The sequence below is a fragment of the Topomyia yanbarensis genome, chromosome 2 (genome assembly GCF_030247195.1).
Source record: "Topomyia yanbarensis strain Yona2022 chromosome 2, ASM3024719v1, whole genome shotgun sequence".
In the NCBI taxonomy this organism is placed as follows: Eukaryota; Metazoa; Arthropoda; class Insecta; order Diptera; family Culicidae; genus Topomyia; species Topomyia yanbarensis.
The window spans coordinates 346,589,294-346,609,514 of record NC_080671.1 but is presented as its reverse complement, the minus strand read 5'-3'; the positions used below and the strand labels follow the sequence as shown (position 1 = coordinate 346,609,514).

The following is a 20,221-nucleotide window of genomic DNA, read 5'->3' as shown; positions in this document are numbered from 1 at the left end:
GTAACCGCACGGAGTAGAATAACTGCCGAACTGGTAGGCCTGTTGGTAATCGAAAACCGCACCCGAATCGACAATGGGCTATTGGACGTAGTCAGAACCTTTCTGGTTTTTGCAATTTGACTATAATGTTTATTTTTTTTTGCAAAAAAAAGCATTAACAAAAAAGCATATGCATTTGAGGCTCACTTATTTCAACCATGAAATCAATAATTTAATTTTATAAATTGATATATCCTCAAAAATGTTACAACAATTGCATCTTGCATTTACAAGTATCGACATCATTAATTTTCATCAGGTTAATCAGAATTCCTTTTCGTGCGGGACATCACGCAAGACTAGGAGTTTGTTCAGAAACACAAATAGTGTTTTCTATTTCGGAGCTAGCGTTGATCCGACGCTAGCGTAGTCCTAACTCTAAGTTAGTGTCGGATTCTGATGAGACGAAGTCGAAATGCAAATTTTATAACTAAGATGAGTTCCTGTTTTGGATTGGCTTCCATCAAAGCCAGACTGCAGAATACTAGGGGTATCCTGCAGTCTCATCACATCAACTTAGAAAACATAAACTGCCGCTCATAAATACCGGTTTGGATACATGTCAAGCGTCTGGGGAATGCTGTGTGGCCTGCTCATCTAATCATCCGCTCCACTCCAACGATTGTCGGATAGAGACACCAATCTGAAGACCCATTCGCTAAGGCGAAAACGTTTCCAAAGCAAAGTACACGAGTCGATACTTCTTTGGAAACCATCATACATGGTCTGCTTCAAACCAGGAATAGAATGAAATACGAATTTATCAGCAACCAATTCTTCGCACTGATAGGAAGCATCCACTGCCGAGCATTTTTCGAGTCAAAAGGATGCTCAGCATTGAGAACTTCTTCAATTTCTTAGTGATAGGATATGTACTGAACGATATCACGCCGGAAGATTTGGTGATTTGAGATTCAGTAGAAGTTTATCTTGATCCAATCTCTTCAGTGAAAACTCTTGGTCCAACAAGGCTCTAAATAACGGATTGCATATTCCTGAATTTAAGAGTACCGAACTTTCAAAGCGTCAGATCCTGTCCGTTATTAGTACATTATTTGATCCATTGGGGTTGCTAGAGCGGGTATCATTATGGCAAACACGTTTTTACACCGTTTGTGGATACTTGAAGATAGCGGACAAATGGAATGCATAGCCAGAACTCACAGGGAGAAGTTTTGGTACGACTTCTTACCTTCGAGTCCAAGGTTTCCCCACATTTACGCTAAACGATTCCACTAATAGAACTGTGCGGCACACTTTCAGCAGATCTACACAAAAGGTAAAATATTCGAACCAGATGAGACTATAAACTTATTTCTGGGCGGATCCAAAGTGAATACTAAGGGATTCGAGCTACCCCAACAATACGTATACGGAATGGAAAATTCCGGAAAAACTTGATTTCCAGGGAAATATCGCATCGGAAAACTCAACCGATGCCAGAGATACAAAAAAATACACACGACTGTGGCGAATTCTGCTTCATCACTGACTGAGTTCAATAAGGACTTCTTCAAGAAGTTTGTGTTCTTCATCGACACGATTCGCCGAACTGTTTACTGGTTGCGGTTGAGATGAAACTTCTTCGTGAACAGAAGCACGATAGAAGGGATGGTTCCGTGCTTTTTACAGGGGAACTTCGGTAAGCAGAGTACAGTCTACTCAAACAAATGCAAAAGAAAATGTCCGCCGAAGAGCGGAAGGCATTGCTGAAAGGGCAGCAATCTCCGTTACGACGGTAATCTATCTACATCGAAGGGCGAAACTATCAAAACAGGTGGTCGGTTCAGTAAACGCGACGAATCTAATGATACCAAACATCCAATTCATTTATCCAGATCATATAATCCTGGTTTCAAGGACGAACAACCGAAAAGTACAAGGCTCGTAGGCAGTATGGATCAGTAAATTTATTGACAATTCTTACAATAAAGCTAAGGTATTACGATAAGCGAATATTGATCTTTGAAAGCTAGTTTAGAATCTGGCTGAACGCCACGGTTTCCGAAGATTGACTTTTTCCTATGCGTGAATTAAGTCACATAATATTTAGCGATTCTGAATGTTAACAAATACCGAGTGCACAAATTACAAACGGCATCTAGCTTTTTCTGCGACTCTATAAAGTCTGTTATAGATCGTAAATTGAAAAAAAAAAGTTTGAGTAACGAAGCAAACATCATTAAGAAACAGAATAAACGGTTATGGTGCCAGATTGCTTCCTTGTGGCACTCATGAAATGTTGATAAAACTATAGGATTTATTGTTCCCCAATTGCACAAAAAGTGAACAGTTTTTGAGGTACGATTGAAGACAGTTGGTGAAATTTGACGAAACTCTCATCTTCTAGAAGCCAGGAATGATCGGAATAATCAAACGGCAAAGAATGATCGACATAACGACGCCTTCAAATAAGTATTTATAAAATCGTAGCATGTTCTCCTGGCGCCTTTTGCGAGGTCTCAGCTCTGCATCCCTTGGGTGTTTACACTGCACTTGCTTTCCAATCCGACGTCCTAACAATAATTTAGTATGTACAAGGAAATTGACTAATACAAGAATACAACAGTAGATGAATAACATTTCACTGACAAAAACTGGATAAACAGGACTTTCACTTCGATAGGACAAAGTTCTTCGTGAATTAGGAGGACCAGTAAAGGTATCGTTACTATACAGTTTGTGAATTAATCCCATAAGAATTTTTGCAAACTTAACAAGGCAGTTTTGATTAAAAATCATTGAGAATGCCGCCCCTTGCTGACACACAGGCTTATTATTTCTTCACCGAATAGAAACAAAGGGCGAAAAATACCTATGAAAAATTAATAAACTCATCAGTTGGAGAAATTTTAATTTCCATTCAATTTCGAACATTTATAAATAAGCTGCGAAAAATAATTCTCAGTCAATCTTTCGAAAGCGACACAGAAAGCCATAATTACCATCAATCCTATTTCGAGCAAAGCCATCAATATGTAGCACCAAACGGGCAGAAATTTTAAAAATATCTTCACTGCAGGCTTTGTGAAATCAGTAGAAGCTTGATGTTTAAAGGCGACGGACGGAACATTTTTACAAGAGACTGTACATGTAGATTAACATGGTTAACTGAGCAAACGATTTACTGAGAAAATTCAACCCGCCCAAATAAGCTCAGCATTGTGATATCCTATCTAAAGCAAGCAAATGAAATTACTGACAAGTATTTTATTCCCGCTTACGCAGCAGTGATCGACGGCGTTATCCCCGACTAATTTTAAATGCTATTTAAAAACCACTTTTTGCAAAATATACGTCTACCTTTCTGCCCTGCCATTGAAATTCTTTTTTTACTGCTATTGTGTATTCAAAATGTTGTTTATTCACAAGACGTTTTTGAATGCTGACTCAAAACAGGCAAGCGTACAAAATGCTAGTGCACTATTTTGCTTATGTTTGTGCTTGTGCGACCAAGTTGCACAGAGAACCAGTAGGTAATTATGCTTGGAAGTAGCGAAACATCTTTCAATGTGCATCTACTGGTAATCCTAAAGTGTTTATTGATCAATACCGGCGCCGGCCAGGCCCGAACGTAGATCGCGGAAGGAAAGGGAAGGAATGATTAGTCCGATACTTGCTTTTGCTAGAGGCCGTATATACTACTGCGTACTCCACAAGTATCCCGGGAGGAGGATGTTTGTTAGTAAGTATAGAAGTGTGATTCTACTTCTTCATTACCGACGCCAGGTGATTCCACACTCTGGACTAGATATCGATCTATCAAATCATGGACCGGGGCACCAACGGCTTTGCTTTCCTTCCGAAGGAAGAGGTGATTACAGATTTTTTCACCTCCGAAAAATGCCAACAACCTCGGCTGGGATTGAACATAGACCAACTGGAATGAGTGGCGGTCACGCTTACCACTCAACCACCGGCGCCGTCCCTAAGATATGGTGACGTCCCAGAAAGAAAAACAGATTGAAATGATGAGTTGAGCGAAAGCTATCCCGGAGATAGCATAAGAAAGGACGGAGTCCCAAGGTTGCAGATTTGAATTCCCTCTTTGGGGGAACTTTTTTTAACATAATTTTCTCACGCTTAACTAACCATTTCGATCTTTTTACCCTGGTGGGTACTACTAAAGGAGTCGTAAATAAGGTATTGACACTTACGTGTCAGAAACCAAAAAAAAAAGAATTATTTGTTTTAGCAGACGATTAATTGGGTTTAACGCTAAATTTTTGAAGGCAACGGACGGAGCATATATTCAGTAGACTTCATATCAAGACCAGTAAACTAAGGGGACATATTTGAGGTGCCGTGACCTGGATGGTGGATTGATGTTAACTGTGCAAAATATTAGAATTGGATTACCAGTCCAAATTCCGTTACGACATTATTCTTACACAAGCGAGTAGAAAAGATGCTTTTATGATCTGTTGGTGTTAAAAGTTTTTACACATTCTTCTAGCCATTTGTTATCGGTTTTGCCCCTTGTGGTATCGATAGCATCAATCCATACGTCGAGAAAAGATTGGTTCTTATATCTCTCGTAATTGCTGTCTCTTCAAATTTTCACTGTGCGTCGGGTCCTAGGACCGTGCATAAATGAACTAGCCTGATTTATTCTACTGACACAGAAATATTGAGGCACAACGTATATCACGAAATTGCGTCCAAATAAGATCAGCATTGTGATATCCTATCTAAAGCAAGCAAATGATATCACTGTCAATACATATTTTGTAAAGGGTCACCATGTCTACATTCCCGCCTACAAAGTAGAGATCGACGGTGTGATCACCGACTTGTTTTAAATGCTATTTCAAAGCCGATTTTGGTAAAATATACTGCTAGATTACTGCCCAGCCATTTAAAATTTAGATCATAGAAGTTTGAACTTTAGAGTTATTCGTCTCTTTTTTGATGTTAAATGCTGTAGTAGACGAATCAAGTCAAATTCGAGGAAATCCTGTCTGAGGGCTTATGTGGCTATGTCTAGGGACTAAAGAATAATATTGTAAGACCTTCGGCTTATTAAAAAGAAGCATTATGTCCCGATTGTGTCAGTCTGCCCTAAAATTTTACAATAGGCTGATAAAAATGAGTTTAACTTTTGAAACTTGTATAGTTTAACTTTTGAAACTTGCATAAGGTGACCCCAGCCAAGCAAAATTTACACAAGATTATGAGATATGGAGCCAACAGGTCAAGTTCAGGATCAAAACAGAATATTTTACCACCTTTGATTTTCTAAACTGTAAGAAAAAATAACTTATATTTTGATTTTGCCAATGCAGCGACAAAACCAAGTGATCGATTGTTTTAAAAATGGAAGGGGTAAGAATACTAGTGTAAAACTAAAAAGAGGGGCTACCTTTTAGTTTCCAATGAGACATTGTGCAGTTTTTATTTTGAAAATTGCTCGGTAAACATTAAAATATATTAAAATTTCTAAACAAAATCTACCATTCCCTATTGTTGATAATACTGAGAACTGCTGCAACCATTTCAAGCTAAAAATACTCTAGTTATCCGCTCAAGCACAGTAATGCGTATTTCTCCTGCATGTTAAGACCCAACGTGGCCCAATGTAGATCCTAAAAATTATGATCCAACAAAATAAAAACACAGATTTATCAGTTCACGCAGTTGTGTCTGCTTGATTAGCACCGCCGGTGGATGTTCGTTCTCTTACATCACCATTAAGGGAGGCGGGTAAGGTTAATTTGGTAAGACACAATTTAAAACAAAAATCGTTGTAGCGATACAGATAGTTTTCGTATATTTATCCAATTTCCAAATAATGATGCACCGATTGAACAATATTTTCTCAAAAGTTCGTTGTAAAATACTGAAAATTGAACGAGTGACAGTAAATCTCCGAAGTCTCTACGAAAACTTGATTTGCGGTGTAAATCATAACTCAAAATTTACTAGACCAATCGTTTTAAAATTTCGCACCATTCTTCTTCACTTCTCGATTTTTGAATTTTTCGCTTCTGAAACCAACCAAAAACCCGATTTTCGCTATAACAAATAATGCAAACTTTCATAACAATAAATCCAGGAGATTTTGAGTTATGGTGTACACCGCCATTTTTCGAAGTGCTTCCTGAAGATTCACTTTCACTCACTAAATTTTCAAGATCTTGCAATTAAAATTTTGGAAAATGTTGAAATGTTACTTTATTATATGGAAATTGACTGAATAGGCTAATACTTTCTGTACGTAAAAAACATTGTGAACGTTATTTTTTACCAAAAATACTATTTTTATTGTTTTATTTATATTTTTGCACCGTGTATAGTTGAGGAAAATGGCGGCTGAATAGTAAACCAAGGTATTTCATTGCATTTATTTGTTCGCGCTTTAGACCGCGTTGATCAGATTATAAGTGCAGTAGTGTTCGCTAAAGCATCGGGGCGGTTTAGTGTGAACGCAATCTTGGGCGTTGTTGTGCGTGGATGATCGCGATTGCATGTTCGCCTTTATTTTATAATGGCGAGGGTCTCGAGCGCTGGTATGTTAACGTGTTTGATCGCGTGGGATTTTGTGTCGCGTGTATAAATTCGACATTGTAATCGTGTGGCCATTCGCATATTCGTGTGAATATGATACTAAAATTTCAGTGTGCGGTTTAGATTCTAAAAGGAGTGAATTACCCCATATTACTAGAGTCCCCGGTCATATTGGCATGGTACGTGTTGTCTAGTGAGTATGAGTGTTATTTATTGATTGGTCCACCTGAAGGCATTCACCTAGGTTGCTAGAACCGATGATAGAAACGCGCAAACACGGGAATTTGTAGGTTAACGATTCAGGGCGTTAGTAAATTTATTCTGGCTAAATCTTTTACTTAATCATGTTTTAATTTTTGGGAGCTCGATGTGCGTATGTATGCGTGGAAGATTATGAAGGGCCCAAGCGTAACATAGATCGTGTTTATCGCGTGCACTATCGTAGCAACTTTTTACTTATTTTATACATTTTAAGACCTGCTTTTTGACGATCTGGTCTGCGTGGTTTGGAAAATTCTCCAATGCTTTGTTAATTTTCGGGAATAATGACCACTAATATTGAAAGTGCGGGTTAAGAAATAATGGGCCTAATGCTTTTGATTCCTTTTGTTATAGATACTGGACAATTTGTTCATTCAACTGCATGCCATCGCATCACCAGTTCAACAATCCCACTATCGGTTGCATCGGCAAAACTGATCATGCTTACGATTCCAGCCTCGCTGCCAAGCAGGCAGCAAGAATGTTGTTATCAAAAATAAAGCAATGTCACGCAGTACTTTCAGTACTAACACTCATCTTCCTTAGCTCCTATCCGAAGCCCGGAGTACGCTCCCATCTAGTATTTTGTCATCTTCGGGAGTCTCTAAGTTGAAAAGTCTCATCGCCAAGCGCAGGAAATTAGTGCTAATAATTTCATTATATAATGAAACGTTACCAGAGGTGTAAAAGAAGTATTGTATATCAGAAAAACCGAAGCAATAGGCGAAATAACAAAACATTTGTTGTTTATATTTGAGCGCATGAAATGTTATATATTATATATTTTCATTTTTAAAACCATTTCAAATGGTGAATTTGTGCTTTTCACAACCTTTGATAACATTTTTGATGGGAAGGTATCACTTCAGTTGGCTCACATTGGAGCACACCATGGTCATATAACCGGTCAAAGGAATAAAAATTTAACGTTACGCACAATTATCATTCTTTGACATGTTGCACAATTTGAAACAAAAAAAAATCAAGTTACTTGACACGCATTGGATATAACCGTAGCCCATCACAGAAAAAAAATGTATCCCACGATCAACCACTACGGTCTAAGCAGCGGTCTATAATCGCAGAACAACAACAACAACAACGGCCCCAACTGGACGAACGCACGCAGTTCTATTGTGGCCTTTGTGGAAGAGTGAAAATCGATTTAGTTCAAAATTAAAAACAGCAATTCGGAACCGCACATTCAACCACCCGTCAGCCTACGCCATGGGTCATACCGCAGGAAATCTGCCACCCACACTCACACCCAAAGGACCTCCCCGCCGACGCACGCTCCAAAACCGTTGCAACGATGGGGTATAGATAGCTTTCTGTTTCCCACATAGAAACGAGAGCCAACAATGTGTAATTGTGTACGTGTGCGCCACGTTATGTGGATACCAACAATAAAGTGACTTTGCTGGACGGGTCCGAAAGAGAGAGAGAGAAAAAAAAGTTCACGTTCATCGACCGCAAAATAAATGTTATTGCTTAATTTGATTGCCAATGCATTGATAGATGAAAGGATTATTCAATTAAATTGACATCAATTTCAATTTTGGGACGTTCAAACGCTGGAATGGAATCCAAGCTCTGACCTGGCGAGATCCGACAGGACGAGCTCAAAAATGTGCCTACGTTCAGTTATGAACACACGGTAATCGGTGCACATCATCAATCCTGGAATGCTGTCCGGGGAGAATGTGCTTATATAGACAGGACCAATATATGTGTGTGTATGTGTGTGTGAAACTGATTTCATCGAACTCGGTCATGGAATGGTGCTGCTAGTTGTGCGAAAGGGATGTCCGTTGAGTTGGGTAATTAGCCCCCATCGAGTTGGGCGTGATAGCTTCTGCCACTCAAAACGCTAAACAGACGAGTGCACTATAATTCTGATCGATTCAGTCGATCACACAATCTGTTTTGCCATCGTTTGCCAGCAATTCCTCGAAATTGTTAATTTTTCCATGTATATATTGCTACATCTCTCCAATAATCTCGTTTATTATTGATACCGACCCGGTCAAGCAGCGAACTGTTTCAATTCATCATGACCGAACTGCTCTGAACGAACGTATGTAACCCCCGGCATGGGTAACAAATCGAGTCGGTAAAAGGTCTGTCAGGACGGGCGGCACTCTGCAATTACTAAACACAGTACACTGAATCAGGGCCACTTTCCGAGCCTGATGGATGAAAATCCTGGAGGATGGTCGTGTGAAAATTTAACGCAAGCTACCACCATGAAGCAGTGCCGATAGGACCGCTATCCAGGCATCGGTCATCGTTCGTGAGTGTGCTTCTGGGAAATTGATACCCACGAGAGAGGGTAGCAACAGTAGCACCACGACCACAGCACAGGTGGCATTTACGCCATGGAATGAATACTAACTACCGATGCGAACCCCGCCCGCCCTTATTATGTGAGGGAGAATTTGATCAATTATTATGATTTGGCGGGTTTCGGTTTCGGAATGTGCTCTTCCGTTCGCCGGTCGGTAATATGAGCTTGGTCCGGATATTTTTTGGCGAGGCCATTGTGACGTGCTGGACATCGTGCTGCCGCGTTGGGGGACGTTTGACAGGTTTAATATACCTTGTGAAATGAGCGCGTACAGCGGTTTGGCGTTTGAAATGAATGTGTTTTCAGCTCGTATCGTTTATGCTGATAATTGGTGCCGATGAACGGGTTCGGGCTGGCGAGATTCAGATTCCACGATTTCGCAATTATTGTGCATGAATTTTCTTTTTCGAGAGTTGTCCAACTGGAGCTATATAGCTGGAGCTCCCCGTCAGAATCACATACTACAATTTGCAAACGAGACAGCCGAATGGCGCCCACTAAAACACAGCTTTAGGCCAATTGTAGCGGGCCGTGATTCTGAATGTGATATTCAGTGTACGGTTCAGGTATGTGCGGGCGTAGGGACTCGCGATCGCGTGTATCATCGCGAAGGGCTCGAGCATTTGTACGATAACGTGTTCGATCGCGTGTGCGTTTGTAAGTCGCGTTTGCTAACGTGTAAAAAATTCTATTTTATGACCGTGTGCCTTTCACATATTCGCGTGTGTTCTAGAATGATCGCGCCCGGACCGTGAATCTGATACTTATTTTTTCGTGTACGGTTCAGATTCTAGAAGAAAGTGGGTTCTTCCATATCACTGGAGTTCCCAGTCATGTCGCAGTAGAACGTGTGGTCTATGGACCTAAGTTGCTAGAATGAAGAGTAAAGATTTCCGGACGTGACCGATTCATGATCTCGTACGTCTGCAGGTTCGCGTTTGAGACCGCGTTTGTAACTTCGTATGTACTAAAACGTTCACATAATTACCGGAGCGTTATCAAGTAAGCGCGATCGCGAGCATAGGTGTGCGTGGATGGTCGCGAAGGGCTTAAACGTTCGTATGTCGACGTGTTTGTCGCGTGTGCTCGCGTGTCACATGATTTCGCTTGTATAAATTTGATTTTGACACCCTGCGGCCATTCAAATATTCGCGGACCATCATACATTTAGTTTTCGGTGTACGGATCACATTCTGTCAGGGAGTGAGTTACCCCATATCACTAGAATTCCCGGAACGTTTTGTCTAGTGGATGTGGGAGTTATTTTTTCTTAATTTTTTTTTTTTTTTATTAATTAATATGGACCTAGACTGTTGGTACCGAGGATAGAGACTTCCGGACGATCCCGACTCATGATGGCGCGAGCGCGGAAGTTTGTAGGTTGACGCTTGAGATCGCGTTGATAAGTTTATGACACCTTATCACCGGGGTGTAATCATGTTTGCGAGTTCGTGGTTGCTTGGAAAATCGCGAGGGGATCTAACGTTTGTACGCTGACGTGATTTTATAACATATTTGCGTGTGTTCCTGAATGGTCGCGCTTGAGACCGCGTATGAGAATGTGTGAGTGTTAAGACGCTCACTATCACCATCTTTGCTGACCCAGCTGAAGGTGTGTGTAGAATGGCAGTATAGGACTCGAAAAGAAATAAAAAACAATATATGAGAGACGTAATAGATTAGACAGGTGCAAGATACAGCTGAAGTTATCATCATATGAGACATACATTAGTACTTCAAACACTACTAATACTTGAATAGCCAACCACCACACATAGCACATCCTTTCTCAATTATCTATTTGTTACTGGTTGATAACCAGGGTTGTTAATCGATAATTAATCGTCATCGTCGATAACGTTAACCACCCGTCAACGTCATCGGAAACTCCGTTAACGATAATGTATCGTCGCCTTCATCGTCATCGTCGATAATTGTATCGTTGTTTTCATCGTCATCGTCGGTTCATCGGTTATCGCGATACATTTTGCGTTACTTTCCCGTTTATAGGGGTTGAAGTTGATGCGATTAACTTTCAATTGTTTAGAATTAAATAACTATTGAAGGACATGTTGTTGGCAGTTGAAAATCAATAGTTTTGGACATTTTCTTTGCACAGGGGGGGGGGGGGGGGGAGTTGGTTCCGACGATGTGTCAAAATGGAGTTTTTTGTCAACTTTTCGGGAGAGTTTTATATTGAAGGGAAAGTTATTGGCAGTTGACAATCAATAGTTTTGGACATTTTCAATACACAGGGGGTTCGACGATGTGTCAAAATGGATTTTTTCAACTATTGAGGAAAGTTTGTTATATTGAAGAAGTTATTGGTAAGTGAAAATCAATAGTTTTGGGCATTTTCAATGTACCGTCGATGCATCAAAATAGATTTTTTTTCAACTTTTCGCAAACTTTTTATATTCAAGGGCAATCGATAGTTTTGGACATTTTCAATTCACACGAGGATCCAAATTGGCAAAAAGGTGAAAGAAATTCTTTGAACCACGAAAAACATTTTTAGTTATAGTGTCTTCAGCAAAGTTCATTTATATTTTTTCCATTTAAAAAGTATTAGTTGGGTGATTAATTCCTCTAAACCTGAGAAGAAAGTTTTTGCCTATGTTCATGAAAATAAAAAAAAACTTTCTTAGGCAAAGTTGTTGACAATATCTGAAGTATTAACTTCGCTGAAGAGACTATGTGTCTATCTGTCGATTTTAATTTACATTTGTGGAGATTTTTTTGATATACCCCTGAAAATTGCTTTTTTCAAAATACTTTTCCTGGTAATTTTGTAGAATTTCAAAATGTTCCAAGATGTTGTACATAAGAAAATACAGAATTTTTATAATGTAAGTTTATTTGTATCTCTTACAACTTAGAAGCTATCGAATGTTTTAGTGCCCAAAAAGCAATATTTTGGTATGGAAGCCGCAAATTTCCGCAGACGAATACCAATACGAATCTGTAAAACAAACACTATCAAAATCGTTTGGTGGGCTCTAGCTTACGTTCAAGTCAAATTCGAGTAAATTCCTTCTTTAGCATATTTTTCTTATCTTAGAGATGCAAAATATACAAAAATAATAATACTGTACTGTAAGACCTCCTTAAGGAAATTTTTTACTAAATGATCAGAACGGGTTATGAGGGTTTGTCGTGGAACTAAAGCAGAATATTTTAACCGCTCCGGTTTATTAAAAAGAAAGAAAAAAAAATATGTTAGTCCAGGTGTTTGCGTTTCGACTTCGTCTCTTCAGAACCAGCAAAAATATGTGCCGATTTCGTCAATGCCATCGTTTTATCAGCCTATAATTCGCCAAGGGGATGATAAAAACGGGTCTTCACTGTATTCAAAAAACGAATAAAACTCTATTATGAGGCCGTACATAAATTACACTACATATTTAAGGGTAAAAGAAGGAAGCATGAAGGATCTTGTTACATAGTGGAGCGAAGAAACGAAGGAGGGGGCTAAAAGCTTCCTAACTAGAAAAGGAAATCAAACATTGGAAATATGTATATTCTCCTTTTCAAAATCCGAAATCTTCTGGTTTAAATCAAAATTATAATAAATTCTGTTAATCACCACACGACTTAAATGTGTAGTGTAATTTGTGAATGGCCTAATAATAGTGGTTTAGTAGTTTTTTCAATATATGTTTTTGCGTGCTAAAAATTACTAATCGCACAATAGCTCAAAATTTGTTTTCTTCATGGTCAAAACAATTTTGATCACCTTTTTGCCGCTTGCACTGTGCACCTGGGACTCTTCTGTGAGCAAACTTACTCGAAAAGTTGAAAAAATTCAATTTCGACTCATCATCGGACCCTTCTGCGTATTGAAATGTCCAAAATTATTGATTTTCAATTGCCAACAACTTTCCCTTCAACATAATACATTTTCCCGAAAAGTTGAAATAATTTCATTTTGACGCATCGACAGACCCCGCTGTGCATAGAAAATGTCCAAAACTATTGATTTTCAACTGCCAACAACATGTCCTTCAATAGGTATTTATTTCTAAACAATTGAAAGTTAACTGCATCAACTTCAACTCTAATAAACTGGAAAGTAACGCAAAATGTATCGCGATAACCGATGAACCGACGATGACGATGAAAACGACGATACAATTATCGACAATGACGATGAAGGTGACGATACATTATCGTTAACGGAGTTTCCGATGACGATACATTATCGTTAACGAGTAACGTCGATAAATTATCGTGAAAAATGTATCGCATTAACAACCCTGTTGATAACCAAAAGAGCGGGTAATTAGAGGAAAGGTATATAACAGAAAAAGGCTTAAATCAGCCCTCCCGGCCTCCTCGATACACCACTATCGAGGCGTATTGTAATCAACATCTTGAAGCGGGCTTCTTATATAAATCAAAAAGATCTTCTGTATTCTATTGGAGATCCTGCATCGCCTGCTATTGCTTGGCGGTCATCTTGTCCGCTTTCTTTCGATTTTATTGTTTCCATTCATGCTGTCCTCGCTATTGATGTTGTATAGGTTCTCACGATTAACTGCCTTGGACTGTATATTGGGACTACCTTGTTGGAGGCACGATTGTATATTTCTTGTCACATTTACTTTATCGTTGTTGGTACTGGTTGTTGATTTGGAGGTAGTAGGCGCAGCACAACGGTCGGAAACGCGGCACAGTGATCAGTTCCAAAACAAAAGTCGGACAAAATCTAAAAAGTTTCCCGAAATTGATGAAAACTTCACCTTAGAGTAATTTTGTGACGCTGAATTCAATTGGTGGTGGATGCTTGTTTTTATTTTTGTTTTCCTCAAAACTTTGGCACTTAGAATGTGTTGAAAATTTAACATTTACGAAATTCATTTTCAAAGATTGGGTGTAGTGAATTTTTAGCAGAATACACATTTCTTCAATTGTTGACAATGACATTTATAAATTATATAACGAACCCTGGGCAATCAAACACTACCATGCGTCTCCTTCATACATGTTATGCAAAATCACATTTTTTAAACCTCTGGGCATAAATGGGAAAAACAAGACATTTATTTTCGGAAAGTACCCAATTTTTCAAGTCCTATGAACTACAAACGATCTTTCCGAACCGTTTAAAAAAGGAAAAACAACTATGAACATTATCATTCTAATTTAATGCACTATTTATTATATGTTCATGTCTGAGCGAGAAGAAAGGCTTATATCCACTAAATCGCAATGACAATTATAAGTATAAGTGAATAATCTTTCAAATGAAACCAGTTCGATCCTAATTGGAATCTCAACTAAAAGGAATATCGATTTGAATAACATAGGTTTGAATAGTTTTTTTCAGAATTCATCATCTTTTCTACCTTTGGAGTTCTGTAATAAAAATCGAGCTATCGTTCTCAAGAATTAATATTTCGAGAAGACTCTAGTTTACAAACAGAAAAAAAGGTTAAATTATGAGAAATCCAAAATAAAATTTTTGCGACGCTGTACGCTGTGCACAGGTTATGTTGTTCCGGCATTCCTTGGTCCCTGAGCAGCAACTACGGTTGTTTGTGATTCATTGATTCAACTATTGGTATTGATGTTATCTTCTTTGCTGATGGAACAGGCTGTCGATTTGGAGGTACTGGATGCTGATTTTGCGATTGTCGGTACGAATAGTAGCCACAAATTTAACCAACATCTGTGATTCAGACTTTGTTTTGTGTTTTATTGCGATAGATGAGTATTCAACCGGTTATGACTCATTCCGCTCAGCATCTACCACGCAGTGTTTTTCAAAGTGTTCCATCTGATTACAGTACTGGCACGTAAGAATCTGTCCTTAATGAATCACTATCGTGATTTGGGTAATTTTAGTTCCGTGTAATTTGAAGACAGATAGGAAGGAATAGATCTTCAGGAGCCCATCCTCATCACAAAAAATGCCGTCATTAATTTCCGAGTAAAGAATTATCCGAGCATAACGAGTAAATAAGTGGTGCCAAATCACTTAGTCGTACCTCTAATCTACCATCTTCTATATACATGAAAATTTCAATTGCAAGGCTGTCACTTTCAAGTCTCTACTTGTGTTAATGTACTGATTGATTTTAGTACTAAATGCCGTGGATGATGGAAGTGGATAATGGCTAACGCCTAAGCTCCAACTTCTGCTTCCAAAAGTATTTATCCTTTCGAAGACTCAGTAGTATATCACAAAATTAGAAGTCAACAACCGCGGTATTGGGTCCGAGCATCGCTGCCTCACTAACTTCAAGTAAAAAATATACTGACGATTGACAGTTAACAATTTTGGTAAACAATCGTTGAATCATAAACGAATGAACGCACGTAGTCACACTGATGAAACGAAGTCGAAACACAAAAATTCGACTTAATATTATTTTAAAGTTTTAGACAGATTTTGGTCGTTCATAGCTTTAGAATAATATGCCACAGTTGTCTCACTCTTGGTCGAAAATATTTATAACAATATAACAATAGTTAACGGAGAATTGATTTTTTGCTAGATGCATTTCCATCCCACGACGACTGGGAGTCTAGCTTGTGGTAGACTGAATGAAGGATCCAAGTTAGTCTTGGATCGTACACATTTGGAGTGACATCACTTGTTGCTTTAAGTTGTTGTCAATTTTTTTAATGGACAGTTTGCACGACGCCACCTGCGTTACGGTTTGGTGAGGTCAATAACGTTGTATTGATGGTCCCACGACAACTGGGAGTCTAGCTTGTGGTAGACTGAATGAAGGATCCAAGTTAGTCTTGGATCGTACACATTTGGAGTGACATCACTTGTTGCTTTAAGTTGTTGTCAATTTTTTTAATGGACAGTTTGCACGACGCCACCCGCGTTACGCTTTGGTGAGTCCAATAACGTTGTATTGATGGTCAAAAATCATTAGTATTTCAACTAAGACTCGGCAGAATTATCTGGTCTGTGATGTGATGTAGAATTAGAATTGATTAGAATAGAATGTTCGTCTGTGATGTGATGCAACTAGACTATGACTAAAAAAGCTATGAGGTAATCAGGACTTATTGTTATGTTTTACTTTTTTGCACTAAAAAGGTAATGCAGGGAACAGTTGAAATAGCGCAAAGAATCGATAGATGATAATGCTTGGGAGTAACAAATAACCCTTCGATATATAACTTCTGGTACCCCTAAGTTTATCAATACCAGCGTCGACTAGGTCCGAGCGTAGCTCGAAACAGGAAAGTGAAGGAATGTTAGTCCGCAACACTCATGACGGTCACGGAAGGAGCGAGGTTGGTGGTAGATATAAAGATTTGATTCAAAAATGTACTTGAACCCTCAAGATTTTAGCGTCTGGCCACCAAGAGACTCATGAAGTGGCCAAATATAATATATAGGAATATCTTAACGTCGAGCAGCGAAACACTCTTGGGAAACATACTCACTTCCAATAATATTTCAGTCTGCTTCCTCATCTCATATAGATCAGAAGCCAAAAGCCCAGTGCTAGCGAATAGCATACAAACAAAAACATACTACCTGCGCCGTTCTAACATGTACGTGTGACATATAGACACAAAAAAGTTCGGTTACCCCCAACTGCGAGTGAAATGAGTGAACCGCAAAATGCATTTCTCCCATTACGGGAGAACACAATCGCGATTGGCTTTTCGCAAATCCGTCTTAGGCCTACAGTAGGCGAGTTGGAACCGTTGATCAAGATAAAAATGGAACTTGTTATTACAGAAATTTCACATATCCAGCTACATCATACAAGACAAGTATTGCTAATAACGTACAACTTCTTAGTCGAGGCAGCAACGAATAACATGCAACACGACGTTGAATATAAAAACGTCAAATCCAAGCCCCCCGTGTATATAGACCTTGATCTTAAGGAAGTTAAGCTCCATGATCTGGCACGGTGCACTAGTACGGATTATATTAAAAGATTCATGTCGAAGTATGGAGAAGTGGAATCCAACACAAAAGACACTTGGAGAAACTTTTTCTCTGGCATTCTCAACGGTGTTCGGGTAGTGCGAATGCGCCAGAGGCACCCTAAACTGTCTTTCTCGACAACCAAGGGCAGATCATTTCCAGGTGTTAACTGCATATAAAAACCCTATGTTCATACCCTGGGCAGAGTACCACGTGCCAGTTCTGGAACAACAATAACAAAAGAAAATTCATCTATTACAACTAATATCATCAAACATTCTAGACATATGATTATGCACCACAGGCAGCCAAAAACAAATGCGATACAAACAATATTCCACGATATCCCAATGCCAATAGTTAATATAACTATGGAAAAAAAGAAAGAAGACGGTTATACCAGAGTCACACGTAAACTCAAAAGCACCAAACATGTGACAGCGAAAATCAAAGCTCTAGTCACAACGACATGGACACAAACACAAGCTAAGGAGAAGGCACAGACGGAATGATCAGCATGCGATAGAGGGTAAACCTGATCATTACTCACCACCAAAAAAAGATATTTAATACAAGAAACGGAAAAAAGTGCGCCCAGAATAGACGGTAGCAATAACATTCGGTTTTTATTCTTTTTATTGTATGAATTGCATATTATTTTCAAAAATAGTGGTTAAAGCCTTAATAAATCATAATCATACTAAATAATAATATCTCATAGAAGACAAACGAGCCAAAGGAAAAACACCAATTAGGCTAGCCTATTGAATTCGATCATATTTCAAGTTCATAATTTATTGAAAGGTCTTCAACTATTGAAAATTATGTGGTCACATGGAGTATTTGAGGATTCCGAATGATTGTGCATATACAGGATTTTTCGTTGTATGAGAAGGTTAAAAGAAGACAATATAAATTTTCTTTTGTTGAAATTTGAGATGAAAACAAAATAATAACAACTTATTACCTGACCCCTTATATATGAAATACCAGTTAACTAACTGAAAAATATCCATTATCGTTTATATAAACGTTCAAAATTACACAACTTGCAACTCAACACAAATTACATCGCCATGGTACGTTCTAATGGCTTTGTCTCGAAAACCAATTGCAAAAACCAAGTTCGTGCGCATTCTTAATAAACTATAAATGCAAAAAGTGGTATGGTTCCTGGAAATACTAGTACAACCAATGTTAATTTCAAAATGTAGTTTTAACAAATATTTTTCATACCAGTACTATTCATCACGCAAATTCTTCTTTTTCAACCACACGAACAAATCGCTTGCCCAACCGAATACTCATTCGTCATTAGATTTCGACAAATTTTGGCATCTGTATTAAGTCATAAAATTTGCTTGTCGAGTAGTAATCATGATATGGAGTCATTCCCACATTTTATGTATGAATAGGTCTGCTGATGGAACTCATGGAACAGAAATACTATGTGAATAAATTTTACTGGTACCTGGTAGTAGCAAAATGCAGAAGCAGTTCTTCGTCAGCAGTATGTGCATTTGAATGTATGGAATCATTCATATGTTTATCGTTGTACCAGTTGCTAGGAATAAATGTCCTTTCGAACCACAAATGCAAATCGCTTGCCATACCGGATATTAGTTTGTCAATTTTTGACTCTTCCAATAACTGTACATAATTCATGATACGAGATCCGATCAAAGTAATTTTTGACGTGAGTTTATTTTTATCATTCAAAACATCACCAATTCAGACTTTGTCCACATATTTTGTGACATTTAAACTTTTATTGCAAAAAACGTTTTCAATTTGTCAACAATTCTAATGAGAAAAAAATAAATTTTAGAAATTTCGCGAAAGAAATCATTATATTTTATAGCTTCAATCAGGCGAAAAGAGTGGTCCATTCAATGAAGCAATCTGATGTTGGGAGAAAGATCCAATCCATTCTGTTTTTGTATTTTTGGAAATGTAGCAATTTAGTAGCAATTGTTATAAAGAAACGATCCTCGATCAGAATCAGTCAAGATAACAAAACATATCCCTTCGAAAATACGACGACCAAGCAAAGCAAAAACAGGAAACATGGCACGGTTTATCAGTATTCGAACAACGAATTATACGGATACAACTTAATCCCGTCTGTCTTCCCAGAACAAAGATAAAGTTTTGCGGGGCGTAAAATTTCCTTTTCGTGTTCCAGTGAAAACGAAAAAAGAACTATCACCACAACATTGCAACACAAGCGCACCCGGCACGATGACTGGGGACGACTGCCTCTTTCAACTTGTTTTCTATATTCTGTCTCTGTCCAGACCCCAACCCCTCATACCCATGTGCCAAGCACCAATCTGAGTTGGCTTCGTTCATTCTACTGTATCCGACGCTGCTGACTACTTGCTTTACTCGGTACGTCGTCACCGCTCCTATATACATATTTGTGTCAGCGGAAAACCCACATTTTCCTATGATTTAACGCGGACAACGACCCGGCGTATAACAAGAAGATAGCAAGAAAAAAATATACTCGGGAAACTGCGAGGAAATAAAATATAGAACAGTTGAACAGCTGATTCGCTCCATTCGAAATTAGTTGTGTGTTGCATGTGTGGCCTGCTGTGGGACGGAACAAGTTTTCCATCTTTTTCCACTTTCGATTTCGGTTCCATCGCGGTACACGATTCATCGACGAGACTCTAATGCAAATTCTAAATGCTTAAATGTGGGTGATGCGAACCGTTCTCATTCGGAAGCGGACTATCGAGTGCGTACCGGCTCCAGCCGACGGGCGCATGGTGATGTATTACCGGTCCCAGAGAAGCGACCCCAAAAATTGGCCGGGAGCGAAATCGGTCGGCAGGGGGTACACGATTTGATCGCAACCGTCACCGGCATCGTCCTGCTCCTTCCGTTCCGGTTCGGGTATGAAAGAGATTTATTTCGTTTTCACTTTCACCGGACTTTGCTCTGCCGCGACCAACCAGGACCACGACGACGATAACGACGGGCAACGAAATGGCTAATGCTAGGAGAAGAGGACGCTGACAGCAAGCGCGGTAAGCTTCCTTTTTTGGGTTATTTCTATACACTTTGGCTCTCCCCAAACGACGGTGATAGTATCGAGCGCTGTCGGTGGGCTTCACTGCTCGCTAACCATTTAGGATGGGCGACGGGGA

General features: G+C 39.0%; 1 protein-coding gene across 6 annotated transcripts in view; it reads right to left on the bottom strand.

Moving 5' to 3' along the window:
• LOC131684162 (trithorax group protein osa) overlaps window positions 1-20,221 on the bottom strand; it is a 513,311-nt gene that overhangs the window by 337,030 nt on the left and 156,060 nt on the right. The window lies entirely within an intron of this gene.